This window comes from Lepidochelys olivacea (genome assembly GCF_965140295.1).
Source record: "Lepidochelys olivacea isolate rLepOli2 genome assembly, chromosome: 5".
Lineage (NCBI taxonomy): Eukaryota > Metazoa > Chordata > Testudines > Cheloniidae > Lepidochelys > Lepidochelys olivacea.
Window position 1 is genome coordinate 134,477,487 of NC_140415.1, and position 13,128 is coordinate 134,490,614.

Here is a 13,128-nt window from a genome sequence, read left to right on the forward strand (position 1 = left end):
ATGCTTGAGCTTATTCTCAAATAAATTTGTTAGACTCTAAGGTGCCACAAGTACTTCTTTTTTATTAAAGGAATAGTCACCGTATTGTAGTAATAACCCCCTAACCTCTTGCTAGTCGAAACCTAAAGTTATCTTGGAAAGACACAGCAATAAATAGTAGGGCTGTCGATTAATCGCAGTTAACTCATGCGATTAACTCAAAAAAACTAATCGTGATTAATCACAGTTTTAATCACACTGTTGAACAATAGAATACCTATTGAAATTTATTAAATTTTTGGATGTTTTTCTACATTTTCAAATATATTGACTTCAATTACAACACAGAATACAAAGTGTACAGTAATTGCAAATATTTGCACTGTAAAAATGCTAAACAAAGAAATAGTATTTTTCAATTCACCTCACACAAGTATTGTAGTGTAATCTCTTTATCATAAAAGTGCAACTTACAAATGTAGACTTTTTTTTTGGTTACATAACTGAACTCAAAAACAAAACAGAGTAAAACTTTAGAGCCTATAAGTCCACTAAGTCCTACTTCTTGTTCAGTCAACTGCTAAGACAAACAAATTTGTTTACATTTACGGGTGATAATGCTGCCCGCTTCCTACTTACAAGGTCACTTGAAAGTGAGAACGGGTATTCGTATGGCACTTTTGTAGCTGGCATTGCAAGGTATTTACATGCTAGATATGCCCCACATTCATATGCCCCTTCATGCTTTGGCCCCCATTCCAGAGGACATGCTTCCGTGCTGATGATGCTCATTTAAAAAAATAATGCATTAATGAAATTTGTGACTGAACTCCTTGGGGGAGAATTGTATGTCTCCTGCTCTGTTTTACCTACATTCTGCCATATATTTCATGTTATAGCAGTCTCAGATGATGACCCAACACATGTTGTTTGTTTTAAGAACACTTTCACTGCAGGTTTGACAAAACGCTAAGAAGGTACCAATATGAGATTTCTAAGGATAGCTACAGCACTCGACCCAAGGTTTAAGAATCTGAAGTGCTGTCCAAAATCTGAGAGGGACAACATGTGGAGCATGCTTTCAGATGTCTTAAAAGACCAACACTCTGATGCAGAAACAACAGAACCTGACCCACCAAAAAAGAAAATCAATCTTCTGCTGGTGGAATCTGACTCAGATGATGAAAATGAACATGCATTGGGTCGTGCTGTTTTGAATCGTTATTGAGCAGAACCCATTAGCAGCATGGATGTATGTCCTCTGGAATAGTGGTTGAAGCATGAAGAGACATATGAATCTTTAGCACATCTGGCATGTAAATATCTTGTGAGGCCAGCTATAACAGTGCCATGCAAATACCTGTTCTCGCTTTCAGGTGACATTGTAAACAAGAAGCGGGCGGCATTATCTCCTGCAAGTGTAAACAAACTTGTTTGTCTGAGCAATTGGTTGAACAAGAAGTAGGACTGAATGGACTTGTAAGCTCTAAAGTTTTACATTGTTTTATTTTTGAATGCAGGTTTTTTGTACATAATTGTACATTTACAAGTTCAACTTTCGTGATAGAGATTGCACTACAGTACTTGTAATGGGGGAATTGAAAAATACGATTTCTTTTGTTTTTTTAAAGTGCAAATATTTGTAATAAAAAATAAATATAAAGTGAGCACTGTACACTTTGTATTCTGTGTTGTAATTGAAATCAATATATTTTAAAATGTAGAAAACATCCAAAAATTTTAAATAAATGGTATTATTGTTTAACAGCCCGATTATTAATTAATCGTGATTTTTTTAATTGTGCAATTAATCAAGATTGATTTTTTTAATTGCTTGACAGCCCTAATAAATAAGTCTATATTCTTGTTGGTGCCAGGTAGAGGCTGTTTAGCATAACTGTGCCACATTCCACTCAAAGCACTCACCTCCTTTCCTTCATGTTTCCCAAGGTACCATGGATATGAGCAAGTAAGGCTTTGGCTGTGTGTGGGTATTTCTTTCTCAAGGACATTAATGTGTATCCATTGGGGGCTCAACTGAGGCTTTGGGTCAAACCCTGAGCCACGGGCAGCATGTCGTTGCATGGCCCCAGGAGCAGTCTGGGAACTGGAGTGTCACAATCGAGTCCCCATGCTCGAGAGGAGAGGAGGGGAGCCATTTGTACCAGCATGGCACGGTTGATTATTTATATTTATTACTATAGTGCCTAGGAGCCCTAGTCATGGACCAGCAGCCAACCAAACTAAAAGACCATCCCTGGCCTGAGAAGCTGACAATGTAATCCTATTCCCACCCCCCCCACCTCCCGCTAAACCTCAGACACCCCCAGATTGCTGCACAAAATAAAATTCCCTTCAAATTAGGGAGCTCTTTAAGGTTTAATTAGTTTTGATTAAAGTACAGCACTAACCTGTGTTCTTATTTTGAACTCTCAGGTGGTGCACATTTTCACTGCAAATCCCCTTTTCTCTCTGAACAGGACATCTGGCACCCTCGCAGACCTGGAGATTTAATTAAAGCGAAATTGACACCTGGAGGTAGGAATCCACATTCTCAAATTACTATTAAAGCTAATGAAAAAAAAAAAAACCACCCCGCATGCTAATAAAGGCAAATGTAAAAGGCTGGATTGAAGTGATACTCTCTCACCTCTGTGGCATATCAGATGAAGGGAGTTTGGGGGTTGAATTCCATCTCCAGTGAGATCAGGAGAATTAAGCTGGAAGGGGTGGGAGACAACCACTTTTTGACAGCTTTCTCCAGCTCTTGGAAATGTGGCAGGCAGCCAGTTGACAAGATCCTGTTACCACTGTAAAAGGCCGTTGAAAGGGGTGCTCTAAGGATTGCAGAAAAAGCAAAGGCAGAGATCACGTCAGTATTGTGGCAAGATCTTGCTCAGCTCAATTTCTTACCTACCAAGTTCTGAGGAGGACACCCAGAGGTTACACTGATACCTTGGAGCACAGGCGGCTCAAATATTCAGGCACTTCAGCTTCCTGGCATTCATCTTGGGCATCTCAAGAGTCTGAGCAAATCTGAGAGTGCATCATTGCCCATAGTGTGCACCAGCTCGTCCGTCTGTCTCTCTTGGAGCGATGAGCCACAGTTAGAGGCACTGAGTTCATCCAACAGACCGGTGACACCTGGGGGTGCTGGGGTGTGTTCCGTGCTTTGCTGCGTGAGAGCTTTGTTGAGATCAGATGCCCTTTGTCAGAAACCACTTCCTGCCCTGCACTTACTCCTGGCTGCAACTTCCTGCTTCTGCTAGCGTTTCAGTTTGTCAGAGAGATGGTCTCGTCTGAGGCATCAAGAGGTCTCATCTCTAAAATAAGACAGTAAATATATTCAAATTTTTAATGCTAGAAAAAAACAACATTGGAATAGGAAAAAGTTTTTCAAAGGAAAAAACCATTCTATTGTTTTGGAATCCTGGGGTCTGGGTTTGCATGAAGGGATCCTACTGACTTGTTTAGAGGATTGATTGTGGGTGAAGGTCCCTGTCACTTCCCAGTATCTTCCACGAATAGAGGATAACCCTCATGATGGCTTGGAATGAGCGTCCAAAGTGTTTTCAAGCCCTTGGAACTTCCCCAGGAAACTAAGGGCCAAATCCTTAGCTGGCATAAATCAGTATAGCATCATTGGCTTTGATGGATCTACATCAATTTACACCAACTGAAGATCTGGCCCAAAGACTCCAGATACCCTTCATTGCTTTGTAGAATAAACTGCCATGCAGATCTGCATGGCCAGATGGGCAGATTTTCAACCCTGACGTTCTGCCTGTTAAACACTTAGAAATTCCAATAATTGGTTTCAGTGGCAAAACGACTCATCCTTCCAATCTTTTCAGTGTCTTGTAAGGTGTTCAGAACATGATGTAAATAGCTAGTTGGATCTAGCTCTGAGTGTCTCTAAAGTCATTGTGGAGAAGTAAATTCTGTAAGTATCACATAAATTTGAAATGTTATGTAAGCCATGGTTCCAAGTATTTGAAAATGTAAGACAGGAGTTGTCTTAGGATCCAATCTCATACACAGTGGCACAAGCAAAATTGCATAACATTCTGCTTAGCTGACACTTGTGTAGTAGTGCTGAGTGCTTCCGGGGGAAGTAGGACTGTCGTACGGTAGGCCACAAATCCAGACTGTGTATGAGTGTTGCCTTTTGAGGTTGAGTAATACTTTACACAAAGGTATCCAACATGCTGTAGGACGAAGGCAGCACTCACTTTGTGTTCTGGACCCTGGATAGTATTCCAGCAAGAAACATGCACTACAATAATACCCTGGAACCAATAATGTGTCCGACTGATGCATGGTCTTGTCCTTTAAAGTATGGCTCTGAGGAGTGACTGAGAAAGGGCATCATGAAGCTGCATATTCATAGTTTCTCAACTAGTGTCTGATCAATTTTGCCCAGTTTACAAGTACGAAGCTTTTTTCCCCCCATCTGTCAGCCCCAGGAACTCGATCCCAGATCTGAGACCAAGCTGGTCCATTCCTTCTCATTCATTAGCAGCAGAAATAAAGGCCAAATCTGATTCTCAGTTACACCTGTGCACCACCATGTCTTGAGATGATGCCCTCCCCATCACCTGTACAATCCCATCAACCTTCAGGGGCTTTGCACAAGTGTTGGCGATGGGAGCTCAGTGAACAATTCTGATGGTGATCCACAAGAACGAACCAAATCCACATGTACCCTAACTAAGGCTGCTTATAGAATGAGGAGCTACTTAACAATCGGTGAGGTGGCAGATCAAGACGGGGGGAGAACAGAATCAGGCTCTCAGTTAACTAAGAGAATGGGCCATATCCTCTGCTGATATTAATCAATGCAGCTCCGTTAACCTCTATGGTGCTATACCAGTTCACACCAGCTCAGACCCTAGCCTAATAGATATTTCATATAATAATGCGTTTAGAGCTAAAGACCTAGAACATCATTTCGCACAGTTTTTATTGCTCTGACCTGAAAGCAAAGCTATTTATCTCTCCTTTTATCTCACCTTGACACAATGCTCTGGAATTATGGGTTGGTAATTTGGGACCCTAACAGCATCCCAAGAGCAGGGAGCTCCTTGGTATCTAGCAGTGGGTTTCAGCTGGCTTAACCAATGTACCCCGACTCATTGGTGTCATGATCGGTATCTAAAAGGCCTCATGTAATATGTCATTGAAAAACTAATGACACTGTAGATTAATATCAATGGAAAATGTATGTATTCACACAGTATGCGGAGGTAAGGATGTTCTCTGATATTATGTTTCAAAATCTGTATTTGAACCAAGTAGAAAACAGGTCTGCCCAGGTCTTGAACACACCTGAAGTAGGGTTGACGAGTGACAAGTGGGATTGCAATTTACACATGCAGTAAACAAAACCATCAAAGCTCACAGACTAGTTTGGGAGTCAGCATGTCTAGATCACAGTAGACTGTGCGTTTGCTTTATGCAGTGTTGATATAGCCATGCTGGTCCCCGGATATTAGAGAGACAAAACTAGTGAGGTCATATCTTTAACTGGTGAGAAAGACAAGCTTTCGAGCTTACACAGAGCTTTTCTTCAGGTTTCTGTGTATTTGCTTGTCTGATCAGTGTGGTCATCAGGCAGAGAAAATGGAGAAGAGCATTTAAGGCGCTCCGGGTTACAGGGCAGGTGGTAGGATAACCCCCCTCACTGGTCTGGATTGCACCCCAGAAAAGGATAGTCATAAATTCAGATGCTGATCTTCAAACCCGCACATAATTTTCTGTGCCAGGTGCTTCAGGTGAATGATGAATATCTGGGGAGTAACCCAGATCCAGGTGACAAGGAGTTAAAAGCTTTGACATTTGTCAACAACTATGCTGAGAACACATACTTAAAAAAAAAAAAAAAGAAGGAAGTATCTGCCACCTGTTGAAATCATTCACTGTTTAGATGACGTCAGGGATAGCAAATCACCTGACAGCCTGTTTGCCATTGGTCAGGGCTCTGTTTTGATAATCGAATAAACCTTCTGATTCCACTTGTGAAGGACAAGAGTGGAAAGCTGGCTGCAGATGAGGTTGCTATTTGCCAAAATTTAAATTATATCTTTGCCACAGTGGTCATGAAAGAAGCTGATTGGAGCATCCTAGAGAGTAAGCTGCATTTTCCTGCGGGTGGGGGGAGCAAAATTTTGAAAGGATTTATTGTTGCATCTGAGCAGCTAAGGCAATGCAAAAACTATGGGAAGTTATGAAAGTACCAGGGTTGGAAAATTGTATCTCAGAACTTGGAAGGAAGTAGTAAACGGCAGGAAAAATTTTTGCTGAGAGAGTTCACTGAGAATGGGAAAAGGAACTATGGAGGCTTTAGGAAATGACTGATCTTTTACAAGAACATTGATAAGCAACAAGATTGAAAAAAAATTCAAGTATGATTTTCATGAGTTTAAAAATCAACATCTGTGTCTAGCTGTATCCTACTTTGCATGTGCATTAATCACAGCTGACTGTTTTAAATGAGGCAGTTGTATGTTTACTTGGGTTAGCGTACCTGGTTATGCATACAAATACTCATTGCACATGCGGTTTCAGCAATTGCAAACACAAAAATGCAGGCTGGATCCATAAGAAAAGCATGGCAGCTAAGTTCACTGAATTGCTTGTGTTGTGCTGCAAATCACTTGTCAGAGAGGGAACTGGATTTGTTACTGTTATTCTAATTTATGTTACAGTAGTGCTTGAAGCCCTAGCTGAGATCAGGGCCACAGCGTGCTAGGCCCTGTACAAACACATAGTGACAGGCAGTCCCTGATCTAAAGAGCTTGGAGCATAAGTAAACAGGACAGACAAAGGCCAAGAGAGAAGTATTATCACTATCAGGGTCCTGCGTCCTCTTTGGCGGAATTCTGTGGCAAAAACTCTACATTCCATGGCAACATTAATTTATTCTGTCACTGTGAAATGCCCTTCTTCCCCATCCACCCCCATGCAAACTCAGCTATGACTCAAACTATATTCAGTGAGGGGAAATCCACTGAGGAGAGAGATCCATTGATGGAGAGAGTCCAGCGGAGGGCAATGAAAATGATTAGGGGGCTGGGGCACATGACTTAAGAGGAGAGGCTGAGGGAACTGGGGTTATTTAGTCTGCAGAAGAGAAGAATGAGGGGGGATTTGATAGTAGCCTTCACCTACCTGAAGGGGGGTTCCAAAGAGGATGGAGCTTGGCTGTTCCCAGTGGTGGCAGATGACAGAACAAGGAGTAATGGTCTCAAGTTGCAGTGAGGGAGGTGTAGGTTGGATATTAGGAAACACTATTTCACTAGGAGGGTGGTGAAGCACTGGAATGCGTTACCTAGGGAGGTGGTGGAATCTCCATCCCTAGAGGTTTTTAAGGTCAGGGTTGACAAAGCCTTGGCTGGGATGATTTAGTTGGGGTCAGTCCTGCTTTGAGCAGGGGGTGGGACTAGATGCCCTCCTGAGGTCCCTTCCAACCCTATGATTCTATGGTTCTAAGATTCTATGATTTCTGAGGATGAGTTTTTTCCCTCTTATGCTCTCCATGCATTCTAGAGAGACACTCATTTCCCAGGTCTCAGCTCTCCCAATGTAGAAGTGGTGCCTGGCCTGGAACATCTTTCCCTGCCATGGGGGAGCTTTTAGGCAGCTTCAGCCTGGCCTCTCCCTAGCTCCCCAACTCTCAGTGGCTATGAACACTCTGGGCAGCCCAGTTCACCAGCCTGCACTTCTGCTTCCCTACATTCACTGGCTATAAACTAGACTCCAGCCACAACTCACAGCCACCCTGCTGCCTGGCTCTAGAACAGGCCAGGGAACCATGCAATATAACCCAGTGAAGTCCCCTTCCAAAGGCAGTTGAGCAAGAGTCAGCTGCAGAAAAGTCCCAGCAGGGCAGGGAGATAGAAAACAAAATGTCAGGTTGCAACAAAATGGCAAATTCCACAGTGCCTTGACTGAAATGAAGCAGGCAGGTCACAAAGCTCAGAGCAATTCTTTTGGGCTTTCTGTGCATTCAGGAAGCAACACTTAGTCAGCTTGTGTTCAGTTCACAGGTTTGTGGTTGCCTGGCTGCTGTAAGGTCAGAAATCTATGTTTGCAAATGATAGCTGAGTGCTTAGAGCACAAGTAGTTGTCGAGGGGTGAATTCTGCCATCACGGAATGCGTGGTGAGCTGATTATTATCTTCCCCAATTTACAGCTGGGGGACTAAGGCACAGCAGGATCAAGGGCTCGGTTTTTTTCCCCTTCTTGTGTCCACTTTGGGCCTCTCAGGCAGATCAAAGTGGCAGTATCTGGGCCTAGGTGACCAGCAGAGAATTGCCCTGGTATAGGGGCACTCTCAGCTGGCATAAAGCAGCATAGTCAGCTTCTACACCAATTCTCTCCCACCCTACGTACCCGCTATGTAGGAGACGCACAGATGCACTCTGCCCCTCCCTCTGCTGGTACTCAAATGTCATAAGGCCCCTTGGCTACCACAGCCAACTGGTGTGAGTTAAAGCAACCCCGTGAGTACATATCTGGACTTGGGCTCATACTTAACACTGGTGCTACAGGGCAATACTAGGGAATGGCTGCATTGTTAGGGATGCGTTCCTTCAGATGAAATAGGAAATCAGGGTCCTTTCTACTAATCCTGGGTGCTGTCCAGATGCAAGTTATAGAGGCCTTATCAAATCAGACAGTGTGTGATAACCACAGTTTCCTGCCTAAAATTCTTCCTCTCTGTAAAGCATGTTGTAAGAGGTGCATTCAGTATTGTTGAGCGCATAATGGCTGCTCTGTTTGCCCGCACAGTAACTGCAGTTGGCAGTATGTATCTAGTTACTTGGAAGAACATTTTGGGATAGCCCGGTATGAAAGGTGCTGTATGAAAATTAATTCTCCTCTGCTCTTCCATTCTAAAATGATGTGGATACATAGATGAGGTTTCCTGGGCTGATGAATGACTAATGCAGCAGAAGGGATAGGAAATGAGGTAAGGGGCCAGAAATAATCCTAGAGACTAGAGCTTACAAGGAAGCCCAGTATAGTCCAGAAAATAAAAGGCCTACAGTGGTGTGACGTTAAGACCATCTGGACAATATTTGGCAGCCGTCGAAAAGCAAACACAGTCTCAAGATGTAATTCTAAAAGTGAGGAGCATATAAATGATGCGACTATCCAGCAAGTCAGATCGTGTTTAGAAAATGCTGTACCGTTCTGGTCTGCTTGGACGTTACTGAGATCAGAAAGGTGCTGCCAAAGACAAGTTAAAAATTAATCTGGATATTGTGAGAGTGAGATATTTGAAGAGGGATTAACCAGCACTGGCTTGTGTAAATTTAGAATAAAAGGAGACTTGCAGGGAAATCTGACTGAGGTACAAAAGAGCTAGAATTGCAAATAGTGCATTAATGCCAATCAGCTGTGTCATCACAAACCAGGAGCTCATCAGCTGAGGCCGCAGAGTCTAATAAAGAAGTGCTGTACAAATACAGAAGTTTAACACAATGGGGTTCTGATCCATGACTCAGGCATCTAGGCATTACCACAATGCAAATAAATACATTAATACTATTATACCATGGAAGGAGGAGCATGAAAGCTTTTGAATTCCTAATTAAGAAATATCCCCACCAGAGCATGGTGGAATTTTCAGTTTCTTGGCAATTTTGAAAAGTTTAAAAAAAAAAAAAGGACCCGAACCAAAAATTCTCCAAATGTTTGGTGAAATGAAAAGTCGAAAAAAATTACTTCAGGTCAGTGAAATCAACATGAATTTGCAAAATGTTCTAGTATTGCTGAATCTGTATTTTTTGCCAAAAATTTTAGTCAAAAACTTTTGCCCAGCTCTAATTATGACTTTTATTGATGTGGGAGTCTTACTAAATTGTGGTTTATCTAGCTGTTTCTGAAAATTGTCCATTAGCATCATGGGAACATTTGAAATTTTTCTGCTTTTTTTTTTTCTTCTTTTTTTCAAGATTTCCTGCAATTTTCTTTAGATTTTTTTTAATGAAAACCCAAACCAAAAGTTTGTTTGTTTGTTTTTTACCAAAACCCAAACATTTTACTGAATAATATTTGAGTTTTGGTTACCAGTTTTTCAATGAAAAAGAACACAGAAAATTTTGACCAAAACAAATTTTCTCTCTTTCTTTCCACTTCCCTGTTCAGGGTCAGCAACTTAAATAGCCTTCTTCCAAAACTCATGACTATAGGCCTGGCTGTTGTACAAACTGGTCTCTCCAAGTTCTGGTGATATCCAGTCCACGTACCGAGTCTTTGGCCTCCCCTTTGTTCATCTTCCATCCATGATCATTGCAAGAGCCATCCCACCAATATAACTGTCAGGTCTCCACCGGACATGTCTATACCAAAGAAGTCTAACCTCCTCAACTTGTCTTCAGTTGGGGCAACCTGCATTAGGTCCCTCACAGCCTCCTTTTGTTGCCTAGCACGAAGTGTCCAAATAGTTGACAAACTCAACGTCTTCATTCCACGGTAGAGAGTGTGATTTCTTGTTGCTGACCAAGTGTCTGTTCCATATGCTAGGATGGGTCAAATTACAGTTTTTTACACTGTGCCTTGTGACTTTTACTGGCATCTTTTTATCAGAGAATTGGGGTCAGCTCCCGCCATTTGGACCAAGCAACTTTGATAAAACGCCAGCATTGTTCAGGAGGGCATCATTGTCAGCAATCATCGATCCTATATATTTACATTCTTTCTCTCTTTTAAGTTCTTCTCCTGTAATATCCTTTATGGTGGTTCTTCCTCCCTCCATTATCATAGCCTAAGTCTGACTAATGTTCATTCTAAGGCCAGCCTTCTCAAAGCTGTGTGACCACTGTTCAGAGTTGATTTGCAGGGTCTCACAATCTTCCGCACATATCGTAAGTCATCAGTGAACAGCATATTCCAAGGCAGCTCCCTTTGAATATTCTCAGTTACCACATTCAAAATAACCACAAACAAAAAGAGCTCAACCCTGATGCCGATGCAGGCCCACGTTTTCTGGAAATTCTCTGCTGTAGTCCCATTTGGTTTTGACTACCTAGCCACTCCATTTTATCCATCCAGTTTGCCTCTCTGTCACAAACACCACCAAACTAATTCTCTTGGTACGTGATCGTACACCTTCTCCAAGATGCAGAGATCATGCCAGTTGCAGTCTCTTGACTCTGAACTTCTTCATGAGGATTTGCACTGCAAATATGACATCAGTGTACTACTCCTCTGCATAGATCCATTCGGACCCTTCCAAATGTCAACTGTTCCATGCCAACACTTTTCAATAATCTTCTCCCACACTTCCATAGCGTGGGACATAGGCTTAATTGGGCATTAATCAGCACAAAGTGTATTATCTCCTTTATTATTTAAAAATGGGCACCACAAAGACTTAATGCCATTCATCTGGCATTTTCTCTTTCTTACGAATATCATTGAACAGACTTGTAAAATACTTGATGCCTTCTCTTTGTAATGATGTCAGTGCAGCACATCTGCTGGTACTTCATCCAGGCCAAGTGTTTTCTCCTTTTTCATTTTCCAGAGTCCCTCTACAACCCCTTCCTCCTGTGTGCAGCTTATTGCGCTCAGGTTCGGCTTGTGTGTTCTTAGCTCCTCCCTTAGGGTCTCATCGTTCATTACTGTTTCAAAATATTCACACCTGACTTAATGGGTTGATTAACCATTGGTTTGCAGTATACCGTGTTCATTTCTAATCTAAGTAGAAACTGTTCACTTTGGTCAAAAAAACATTTTTCTGTTGTTGTAAAAATTCCAACTAGCTGTAATCCTAAATTATGTCCACTGTCATACAGCTGGCCCTCCTGTATGACAGGAGAGCACCTTTCATACCCCATCCTGAGCTGTATTCTCTGTTCCTTGCAGTTGCTGAGGTTCTGAGCCATGATATTCCTAAGAACTGATGATAAAGAAATGTTCCTAACACATAATTACCACAGACAGTGTTTTTTAGGGGCTTGAGACACAGCTGGTGCAACTCACTGGTATACGTTCCATTAACTACAGTCGGTTTTGCACTGGGCCTCAATCTTCCATCCCCTCATCCAGCAATTTAATTTTTCTATTCAATCCTTTTTGTTTGTTTGTTTGTTTGTTTGTTTTAAGTATTTGAAAGCTAATGACATTTGTGGGACAACCCTCTTACTATGGATATGTGGGCACAGTTGGCAACGGGCTTTGTTGCAAGGATAAGTTCCTGGGTTAGTGGTTCTGTTGTGTGGTATGTGGTTGTTGGTGAGTATTTGCTTCAGGTTGCGGGGCTGTCTGTAGGCAAGGACTGGCCTGTCTCCCAAGATTTGTGAGAGTGTTGGGTCATCCACCGGAAACCTACTGACCGCTATTCCTACCTGCATGCCTCCAGCTTTCACCCTGACCACACCACACGATCCATCGTCTACAGCCAAGCTCTGCGATACAACCGCATTTGCTCCAACCCCTCAGACAGAGACAAACACCTACAAGATCTCTGTCAAGCTTTCTTACAACTACAATACCCACCTGCAGAAGTAAAGAAACAGATTGATAGAGCCAGAAGAGTTCCCAGAAGTTACCTACTACAGGACAGGCCTAACAAAGAAAATAACAGAACGCCACTAGCCGTCACCTTCAGCCCCCAACTAAAACCCCTCCAACGCATTATTAAGGATCTACAACCTATCCTAAAGGATGACCCAACACTCTCACAAATCTTGGGAGACAGGCCAGTCCTTGCCTACAGACAGCCCCGCAACCTGAAGCAAATACTCACCAACAACCACATACCACACAACAGAACCACTAACCCAGGAACTTATCCTTGCAACAAAGCCCGTTGCCAACTGTGCCCACATATCTATTCAGGGGACACCATCACAGGGCCTAATAACATCAGCCACACTATCAGAGGCTCGTTCACCTGCACATCCACCAATGTGATATATGCCATCATGTGCCAGCAATGCCCCTCTGCCATGTACATTGGTCAAACTGGACAGTCTCTACGTAAAAGAATAAATGGACACAAATCAGATGTCAAGAATTGTAACATTCATAAACCAGTCGGAGAACACTTCAATCTCTCTGGTCACGCGATCACAGACATGAAGGTCGCTATCTTAAAACAAAAAAACTTCAAATCCAGACTCCAGCGAGAAACTG